The following is an 11,475-nucleotide window of genomic DNA, read 5'->3' as shown; positions in this document are numbered from 1 at the left end:
CTTTTTCTAAGGACCAAGTGATCACCAATATACGCAAGCTTTGTTTGTAGCTTGGTTATGGAACCTGGCATGTACCGCTCCATTACCTGACACATTGCCACAATTATTGTAGGATTTCTCCTACCCGTTGTGCATCTTCTCCAACACTTTCTACTTTGCGGACTATGCCTTGTAGTAGGACACGATGTAATCAAACTTGCTACAGATATGTGCGATCAAAACTGGGACCAAAATCCTAAGACCCACTTTGACCATAGGTACTATAAAGTCAGATATCATATTTGAATCCAATTTCAGATGATCGGTCAACATGCCTAAAAATAATAAATTGGGTCACCATACATAATAGAATGTGGGAAAAAAGTTCAGAATTCAAGTCAATGTTGTTAATCATGATACATATTAGCTACAACACATGTATGTAGCGTGGTAAACTTCTTGATTGTCCAAAACTATGACTTCTTCTTCACATATGCCATGATTTTCCATGGACATCCTATTTCATGCATTGTGCACTTTGCCTCATATTTCTCAGTCCAGGAGTATATAAGGTGAAGTTGATGCCAAGCTGTATGTTATGCCGCTTGACAGTAGTTACAAAAGCATCTTTGGAGTCAAACTCCATCCCAACCTCTAAATGGCCAAAATTTGTCAATGAAGATGCATGCCCTAATCTTCTAAAAGGGAGGTTTGGGAATTCTAAACCTCATTCAGCAATAAGACTAAGAGTTCGCATGTGGGGTGGGGGTTGGTACGCCGTGAAACCCAGGTCATCCCATTGAGCAATGTCCAAAGCTTTGTCGTCAGATCCACCGTCTTATAGTTTAGTAGCAATGAGATCCAGTTATGAAATTATTGTAATTTTTACACATCAAGGTTTTCCTCCTCTATTGGGTCATTATATGTTTCTTCATCCTTTTCATTCTCTTCTTATTCGTTATCAAAGTCGGTTGTAAGTCTAGGGTCAAATGTGCCCTCGCCGATTGAGGTTATCGGGAGTAGATCATCCGTTTTTGTAAATTAGATGTCAACCCCAAAATCACTTATGTTTAAGCTACCCTAGTAACTTGATGGCGTGCTCATGTGAATATTACCAGTGTTGAACATCAGCGTGCCAAAGTTAAAATCAAAGGCACTGACAGAATGTTTACAGGTGTGTTGTAGGCCCGGTAACCAAATACCCCCTACTGTCCCCCACCTTAGTAATCAGGGGGCGAAACTGATGAATGTCTCGCCATTGATGATGATTCTGGTGAGTCTTGGTATGAGTTTTGTAGTAATGATGTAAATCCATAGCACAACTCTGCGGTGGGACTTTCAGCTTCTTGATCTGGCGTGAAATTTGGTAGACATGGTGTAATTGATCTCGGGCCACCTTCATCCTTTTCGACGAAGTTGGCATACAATTTTAGTATAGCAATCCTACTAGAGTAATGAGATTCGATCACCTACTCCAAATCGTTGTCACTAGTGATATAAAAAATGACATATTTAGCTGGTTCCAATGACAAAAGATATCTACATTTAAGGCTCAAAATTCTTTTCTAGATTCTCACTTTGTGACTAATCCTTGTCCAAAGCTCTTTTAACATTATGGTCCGGTTGATTACCAGATCTTTAGATTGTATTGATAAAAAAATGGGTCCAATTTTGGTCTCACAAATTTGATTGTTGTAATGGATAAGAGCTCTAACTCGTTTACTTATCTTCAACCAAATAGCTTGATCCACATGTTTAAAATCGAGAGAATAGTAAAAAAATATAGTACTCATCACCCAAAATCCTAAACATACACGTAACTTAATGAATTACCCTTGCTTCGACAACAACGTAGGAATGAAATTCAAGTTTTCACAGCAACGCCAATTACTCCTAATGTCAAGTATCTTTCAGATCAACAATTTGTTTTGAAGCTCAATATAGAAAATCAAAGGCCTGTATTGAGTTTTTTTTCTATAGAGCTCTTTTGTGGGGGAGAAAATGCTCCCTCGCAGCGGTGTTTTTTAGGAATCATGAAATTTTTATCCCAAGAATCCCAAGTTGTAAGGGCTTAAAGATAGAAGTAATTAAGTTAGCTTGGGGGTTGAAATGGCCAGAGAGAAAACACTCCCTAAAGGACTCTTTTTCATCTGACATTACAATGAAAATGCTTTTTATAGGACACATTTTCTATTGACATGTGGCTGAAGAACATGTTCTAAAAGAAGTGTTTTCACCACCATGTTAAATAAAAACGCGTCCTCCTAGGAGCATTTCCTTTTTGGCCATTTCAACCTCCAAGCCAACTTGATTGCTTCTGCCTCTTAACCCTTGCAACTCGAGATAAAAAAATTCCCTTTTTTACCCCACTCTATCCCCTATATAAATGCACATTCCCATCTCCTCAATTCAATATCTTAAATTTTTTTCTTGCATGTTGAAATTTTCAGGTTTAAATATTTATTTCTCTCTCGCTTTAAGGGAGACATAGTCATAGTTTTAAGTTTTTTTTGAGTTCACGGTGATGTAACGGAGCTCGATAATTTACAAATTTCACTTGTCATGTGAGTATAACTCCATCACCTGAGAAACCGGAATCCCTTTACAACTCGAGGTCCAAGTTGGCGGTGACTATACTGCCTTGGGTTAAAGTGTAACTAAGGCTCCAAGGTTACAAAGGTTATGATGTCAAAGGATGGAGTATAACTGGGGCCTTAGCTGATGTTGGTTATGCATGCACAACAACCAATTTCTCCTTGTTAGAGGAGTATGTTTTATGAAACCCACATGAAAGAGGAAGAAAAACATAGGGGTTTTCCAGTATAATAAAGTAATTCGTGTTGTCCATGTCCACCAAAAGCAGTGACCATGTTAGTAAAACCTATTACACCCCAATTATGTCACAGATTATAATAACGGGGGCATAGCTTTTGGTGGACATGGATAAAACAATATACTTGGTTATGCAAAAAGGCCACTGCGTTTTTCTTCTTTGTACATTTGTTTGGGTTTTATAAAGCATCCTCCTCTAACGAGGAAAAATTTGTTGTCGTGCCCGCATAACCACTATCAAGTATGACCCCATTTATGCTTTATTCCTCGACAATATAACCCCTATAAACTTGAAGCCCTAGTTACACTTCAACCTCAGATAGTATAATTATCGTCAAGTGGGACCTTGAGTTGCAACACGATCCGATTTCCTGGGTGATGGCTCCATACTCATATGACAAATGAAATTTATAGGTCACTCAACTCCACTACACCACTATGAATTTAAACAATCATTAAAACTATAATCATGTCTATCTCAAATACGGACAAAAATAAATTTACAAATTTTTAATTTCCAACCACAAGAAAAGAAAAAAGAATTTTTTCTTTTACCAAAGTGAAAACGCGTCCTATAGAACGCATTTTTATTAGAAGTGAAAACGCACCCCATAAAACGCATTTTTCTTTTTATTTCCAAAAACAATGTAAATAGATAAATTTTCAAAAAAATGTAGTATAGATTCTCAATTAATTTTTTTTAGCATATATGTAAAATTAAAATAGAAAAATAAAAGTAAAAAGATTTACTCAATTTGATGAAACACATGGGGTGGGAGAGTTGTATCCCTACAAGATGGGAGCTTTTGGATGAGACTCAAAAGCGCGCAACTGATTGATTTTTTTGGAGGGTCCCACCATGTGGGACGGTGGTTTGCTGATACCCCTATTTTCGCAAAACAAATAACTCCAAATTCCTTCAAATTATTCAAAGATTTAATCACCCTCATTATCCCTCTACTTTTTCAACTATTGAAATTTCGTAGTCTTTACTCTATATTTTTAATTTTAGAAATTTAATTCCTCTCCTTGTTTAATTTAAAAATTAATATTTAATTTATAACCCACTAATGAAAGTTTTTATTATTCAATTAAACAATAGCAATTAAGAAGGTTATCAATTGCATTTTAAATTTTTTGTTGGAACTAAAGGTATCTCTCTATATTCGTTTTATGATTCATAAAAAAACTAATCTTTTCAGGGTTTATAGTTATCTCTCTTACCAATATTATTTTCAAGATTTTAACTTTAATTAGATTTTAATATTTAAATCAAATAAGTAGAATGACTAAATTACTAAAATTAAAAGTATAAGAGATTGAATTTTAAAAGTTTTAAAGAATATAGGGACTGAAGATAGAATTAGACCTTTTTAAAGAAAAGCCATATGTATAGACCCCCAAGTCCCGGGCCCACTAGATCCCCTCTCCACAATTTTCGGCTCAATCCGCCGTCGTATAGTACCTCCTTCCACATCCCCCAACGGCACGTGCCACACGTGTCTCTCCCAACTGCCTTCAAAATTCAAAAATCCAATCCCTTTCTCTTATTCTCATTGACACTGTCCATTTTCTTTATAACTCAATCCTTTTGCTTTGAATGATCATTGTCTGAAACCAAAGCTTAAAAAAGATCGAGGAGGATCCGGTTAAATGTTAATCGGGGGCATTTGATTGTTCTCTCTTTATAATTTCTATTTTGAAGAGGTAAACCTTTAAATCGAAGGATCGAAGTTTTGTTTTTAATTTGATTAAATAATTGAAAGAAAGCGAGGTGGAAGAGTGTTGGGAGATGAACGGAATGGGGAGACAGAGGCAGAGATCTGATGCCGCAGGAGTTCAAGTGCACCATCAGAGACAACACTCAGATAACTTCTTGGAAACGACGTCGAATGGGAGATGGCTTCAGTCTGCTGGTCTTCAACATCTTCACTCTTCCAACAACTCTGTTCCTCCTCTTCAGGTCTCACACTTTTTCCTTTTTAATTAATTTTTTTGTTGGAGAAATAAAATGAAAATGGCAATCTATTTTTTTTAGTAAGAATAAACTGAAAATGTGTTGATTTTTTAGATTTAATTATATAATTTTAAGTCTAACATGCGAAAGGAAAAGCAGTTAAGCTGGCTGCTTTAACTCTCGAGATTTCCTTTTGGTATTAAAAGAAAACAAAATGAATGAAGTTTTCCAGATGACACTTTATTGGATAAAAAAATTGATAAATGTTTGATTTTTTTCCCTTTTTTAGATTGGAAATTAATTTGCGAGCAAAATAAATAAATGGAATGTGCAGGGAGCAATATTTCAATACAAAGTAGTTATTATTTCGAATGCATGATTTTGCTGCTTATGCTGCTTGGATCGAGAGCAGGATTATGCGTTTTATGGTGGAGGAGGAGGATCTCAAGGATCTAGAATGTATAAGAATGTACAGAGGGGTTCTAATACGGGGAACGACTATTTCACGGAGCCTACAACTCCTCCATTTAGTTCGCGTCCGCCAAGCGGCGAGTTCAGTCCCGGTCTCTTAGATCTACATTCTTTTGATACTGAGCTTCTGCCTGAGGTTGGTCACTTGCCATTTCATCTTAGAGTTACAGTTAGCGAATGTAATGTAGATTTGTGTGTACGCAAGTCATACTTTGGCCTTCAAATGCAAAGAATCAATGAAACTGGAAGCTATTTGTACTTTTGTTTCATCAAGAAATATGCAGGTCGAACTTTTGGGATTTAATTGTATGATCTTCAACCTGGGGATGTGATGCTGAACGATGCAAACTGTGTTGCATATATTGTTGATGAATTATTTTTTTCCTCTTTTTCCGAGACAATAGAAAATTATAAAGTCATATGTGGAGTAATTTAGTGTTTAATACTTAGTTATGGAACTCTGTTAACTGGTGACAGATGCAGATTCCTAACCTGTATGATGCTCCTCTTTATAATCATGTTCGAGGTAGAAGCCTTGATGACTCTGAACCCTATATTTCAAACAACAAACAAACAGGCAAAGCTCGTGGTGTGCCAGAGAATAGCCTCCTTACAAGCTTTGCTGCAGATAGAGAGAAGGTCAATTCAGTTGCAAAGATCAAAGTTGTGGTATGTTTTTATTCTGCTCCGTTTTCTAACCTAATGGACTTGAACATCACCAGAACCTGTGGCTTTTTGACTGCTTCTGGGTTCATGCTAAACCACATTTATGCAAGACTTGCTTTGCACAAGTAAACTAACATCATGTTTATGTTACATGTGAATACTACTATCCCACTGAGACTGAGTATGGGTTTTTGACTGCAGGTGCGGAAAAGACCTCTGAATAAAAAGGAGTTAGCAAAGAATGAGGAAGATATTATAGAGACACTTTCCAATTCCCTAGTAGTCCATGAGACTAAACTTAAGGTAACAGTAACATTGTTTTGTCCTCTACAAACTCAACAATATATCACTCTACGAAGGTTATACAAGAACCTAGGAATCCAATATAAACCCAGAGAATCGTCAACAGGTGTATGCCAATTTTCTACCCTGAGGTATATTAAACAAATGTGAATGGGACTAATGACCCGCAGTTTTCACACAAGATTATTTTAAGCTGCAGTTACTGCAATGCCAATCCGCAGCCTCTTGGGAGGTTCAATTATATTTTTGGAGGTTTAGCATCAATGGTTGTTTTAGTCTTTCTTGCTAGAAACATAATGTCATGCATGTCAAAAAACTAATAGTTTATGTTCTCTTCATTTAACACTTGGCTTTTGACGCACTTCAATTACTCATCTGCTTAGTAACATTTAGAATTTGAGCAACGTTTTGATGCCTTTAATTCTTTACATATTGTAGGTTGACCTTACAGAATATGTGGAGAAGCATGAATTTGTTTTTGATGCAGTGCTGAATGAGGAGGTCTCAAATGATGAGGTAAGTAGATGATCTAAATTTATTAGTGGAAAAAGGAAGAAAATATTATAAGACATGGTTTTCCTTGAAAAGTTGTTTTTATCAACCTATCTTGGTCTCATTTGTTTTTTGTAGATCTATCGTGAGACTGTGGAGCCCATAGTTCCTATAATTTTTCAGCGCACTAAAGCGACTTGTTTTGCATATGGTCAAACAGGTGAATAACTTTCTCCAAAATCTTGGATATACACTATGATGAGTTGATATTGCATGACTATTCATTTTTGTGTAATGTTTGTATAATTTTAAATTATAATGAAATGTTACTTTCAGTGATGTATTTGGCATAATCCTTTGTCATTAGCCCTTTCTATTCTTCTGCCTAATTTGGCAAAGTCAAAGGATGCCTTCATTATTTCTTACCGCAAATTTTGTTTGTTGAACACAAATTTACCTTCTTCATCAAGTCATGTTATATTTTTAGATTATAGCTGTAAGCATCTTGAACTTATAGGTCTTTCTCTTCTTCAGGAAGCGGAAAAACCTTTACTATGAAGCCACTTCCTCTTAAAGCTTCTCGGGATATCTTGAGGTTGATGCACCGTACTTACAGGAACCAGGGGTTTCAGTTGTTTGTGAGCTTCTTTGAGATACATGGCGAGGAAAATTATTTGATCTCCTCAGTGATAGAAAGTAAGTTATTAAGCATGCCCTCTAGTCAGTGCTATTAGTTTATGAATTGGCCGAGAGCTGATCCTTCTTTTGCAGAAAACTCTTTATGCGAGAGGATGGTAAGCAGCAAGTTTGCATTGTGGGTCTGCAAGAGTACAGGGCATCAGATGTGGAGACTATTAAGGACCTTATTGGGAAAGGAAATGCCACAAGAAGCACTGGTACTACAGGTGCAAATGAGGAATCTTCCCGTTCTCATGCCATACTTCAACTTGCTATCAAGCGATCTGTTGATGGAAATGAATCGAAGCCTCCCCGTGTTGTTGGCAAGCTCTCCTTTATAGATCTGGCTGGAAGTGAACGAGGTGCTGATACTACGGATAATTATAAACAGACAAGGTACACTGCGTTCTTTCAATTACAAAATGATATGATCATTGACCATGGTTGATATTTTGATTCATTACCGGAGGCAATAGTTGAAATAAAGAAATGTTGCATCTGATATTAAAGTTAGATTTACAATGCATTGTAAACGGACGTATGCTAAATATAACTAACATACAAATTCTCTTAGATGAAAGGTTTTTCCAAATACTCTGGAGATTCTGGATTGTCTCAGCTTTTCCAAGTCATGTAGGTGTCATAGTTTCATAGTTCTCTTAATTAAATTTACTTAATGATTTATTATCAAGTCAAACATTTAAAAGTACAAGGGTGTTTAAGGAGTCTAAATACACCTGGAGTTTGTACTTTTGCAGATAAAATATGGTTCCAGTTCATGTTGTTCAGCTCTATCACCCTACACACATATACATTCATGCGGCACAAACCTTAGATGTGTACTTAATTAATTTTGCTGGGTCTGCTTGTTTAATTTAGCCGCTTCTATTTACGATGCAGAATGGAAGGTGCAGAGATCAACAAGAGCTTACTTGCATTGAAAGAGTGCATAAGAGCTCTTGACAATGATCAGGGCCACATTCCTTTCAGAGGCAGCAAACTGACGGAGGTTCTAAGGGACTCGTTTATGGGAAATTCCCGTACTGTTATGATATCTTGCATCTCACCGAGCTCAGGGTCATGTGAACACACTCTGAACACCTTGAGATATGCTGATAGGTGAATGGAACTTGCTTAATTGTTAAATGGTTTCAGCATCAGTTTATTCCTATTTTGGTTTTGTTTGCTTTCCTTTCATGTATTTGACTTACATTCAATGTTAAACTACATCCAGGGTGAAGAGCCTTTCAAAAGGGGGAAATCCTAAGAAGGATGCATTATCTTCAAGCTTAAACCTGAAAGAGTCAACTGCTCGGCCATTATCTTCTGTTTTACCACCTGCATTGACCTCGGAGGATTGTATTAATGATACATGGCCTGACCAAAATGAAAGAGATGATGTTGCTACGTCAGAAGATTCCTATGAGCCAGAGAAACTGATGTGGAAGAAAAATGGAAAGCCGGATCAATACAATTTCTCAATTTCAGAGGACAAGTTACGGAAACCTAATGGTGAGACAAGATGGAAGGAACCACTAAGATCTGATTTCAAGCATTCAAAATCAGATGATGATTTGAATGCTCTCCTTCAGGTAATTCTTGAAAGAGAATGACTATTGTTAGAGATATGAACAGTGATTTGTATGTGTTAAAAAGTTTGTGCATTGCTTTTACTTAGGAAGAGGAGGATCTTGTAAATGCTCACAGGCAACAAGTGGAGGAGACCATGAATATTGTCAAAGAGGTAAGCAATTAGACCATTTCATTGAAGTACCTGTGTTGCTTTGACTTTTTGTTTTTCTTCCAAGTATTTTGCATCCAACATTCCTGTCCAACTCATATCGAAATAAGAGCATCGGGATATAAACCCTCCAAGGGCCTTGTAAATACATGGAAATGCTTAAATATGCATCCATCATTTACAGGAGATGAACCTGCTGGTTGAAGCAGACCAACCTGGGAACCATATTGATGATTATATATCGAGATTGAATGCCATTCTTTCTCAGAAAGCTGTCGGCATTACACAGTTACAAACTCGTTTATCTCGTTTCCAGAATCGCTTAAAGGAGTATAATGTTTTAGTATCTTCTTCGGGGTATTGATTATTTGTAGCTGTGTGCTGGATGATTTTCCGGTTATCATGTAATCTTCGTAGCTTGGATATAGGAAAAAACGGAAGGTTATAGATACTTAGGGATTCCAACTCTAAATCCATTGAATATCGTATTATTAAAAATGACTACATGAATCACAAGCGAGTTAAATTCCAAGGTTCTCTTCTTTCTTTCGCAAATTCTCGTTCTTTCTTCTACTTTATTAATTGAGATTCCTTGTTTGCATATGCTATTGTAAATTTTGAAGCATTGCTTGTAATTCATTTCATTATTTGGATATTTCTCAAACTATTATACAATCTTTTATTTTATTTTGTCTATATAATCTATAAACTATATCTATAATATTAGAAATCCTATCATACCTATATATGTCACAGGCTGTTGATTAAAGCTCATGATTATAAATGTCTCATGGAGGTCAACTGATTAAATGGAGTTCATTTCACCCACTTGAGCTGGCTTGATTCGTGGAACCCATGGATATGTCTATTTACTTGAAGCCTTAGTGGCCTAAAGAAACACTCCAGTATTACTAGGGTAATTAAACTAATTTTAGCCATCGATGTAATTCAATTTGTATTGTTAGATTTGGGAAACTCAACTATAAATAGATGTTTTCCCTTCATTTGTAATTATCTCATTGTACTTCACTCATTTTTGAGTTAAAAATATATTGAGAGGATTTACTCAAACACCTTGTGTGCATTACTTTCTTGTGGTTTTTTGATTCTTTTGTTGTCCTTTCATTTCGAGTTGTTTTTACTATATTTTTTTGTGCCTTGGAGAATTTCTAAGAGAATTCTCATATTTTGAGAGTTAGGCTGACTTACACAGATTTGAAGCAAAGAAATCTCCTAAGGCTGCGTGGTTTGCGAAACTTAAGTTCTAGCCTCATGACATTGGTATCCGAGCAAGTGTTCGAATGTGCTGATTGAGATGTCAAAAGGAGTAGGCGAGTAGGTTGAGCCAATGGAGACCTTTGATAGGGCTAATAAAGCTAGCAGATCGAGGGAGCTGTCAGCTTTAGATGGTAGGGTGGCCAAACTTAAGGGATTTATGGGTAATGTGAAGAAGACCTTCAAGGAAGTTGATAGGTGTACCACAGAGTTGGAATGGAGGCAAGATCAACTCAAGGTACAAATGATAGAGGCCCTTGGTAATAAAATGGATTCGATGCAAGCGGACCTTAATACCACTGTGGGATTTTCTTAAATCTGATATCATAGAAAGGTTAGGAAGCTTACCAGCTTGAGAAAGCATCAGTTACTTATGCACAAACTTTAGCTACCTTCTTTTATGTAGATTGCTCTTTAATATTTCTGTCTTTCAACTAGACCAGTGAAAAAGATGAAGAAGGAACTGAAAAATGAAAGAGTAACACCGAAGATTAACGTCTCTCCCTTATATAGCACTTTCGCTCTTTTTTCACCGATACCAAATTCAACAACCAAGTGTACACGTCCATAATAATTATATCTCCCACTAAGATATATTCCTAGTTCAAACTTAACGGAACCAACATTGAAATCCAACTTTTCATCAACCAATCTGTTAATTCCTTTTATTTCTACTAGAATCCGCTCAATTTGTAAGCTTTTCAATTCAGTTCCTACAATCACCATTCCAACTTAAACTTGACGTTTAGGGGCGTGACACATCAAGTACCAAAAGTTAATGAACTTGTTGATGTATTTCTGTAAAAAAAAACCAGATTACCACCAAAGAGAGAAGTTAAGTTTGGAATTGATGTGGTACCGGATCCGCTTCGATCTCTATTGATTCGCATAGATTAGTACATACATAATTAAAAGAGTTGTAGGCATTGTTGCAATAATTATTAGATAGGGGATCTATTCAACCAAGCATTTCATCTTGGAGTGCGATAATGTTATTTGTGAAAAATAAAGACAGAACTATGAAATTGTATTTGATTTTACGCAATTGAGTAAAGTCACCATAATAAAGAGCAAGTATTTG

The 11,475-nt window shown here is 36.2% G+C and overlaps 1 pseudogene; it reads left to right on the top strand.

Annotated features, from left to right (window-relative positions):
• The first annotated feature begins 4,358 nt into the window (after positions 1-4,358).
• Positions 4,359-9,651, top strand: LOC107951908 (kinesin-like protein KIN-13B; annotated as a pseudogene).
• Positions 9,652-11,475: the final 1,824 nt, after the last annotated feature.

The sequence above is a fragment of the Gossypium hirsutum genome, chromosome A02 (genome assembly GCF_007990345.1).
Source record: "Gossypium hirsutum isolate 1008001.06 chromosome A02, Gossypium_hirsutum_v2.1, whole genome shotgun sequence".
Classification (NCBI taxonomy): domain Eukaryota; kingdom Viridiplantae; phylum Streptophyta; class Magnoliopsida; order Malvales; family Malvaceae; genus Gossypium; species Gossypium hirsutum.
This window is presented reverse-complemented; position numbering and strand designations above follow the sequence as displayed.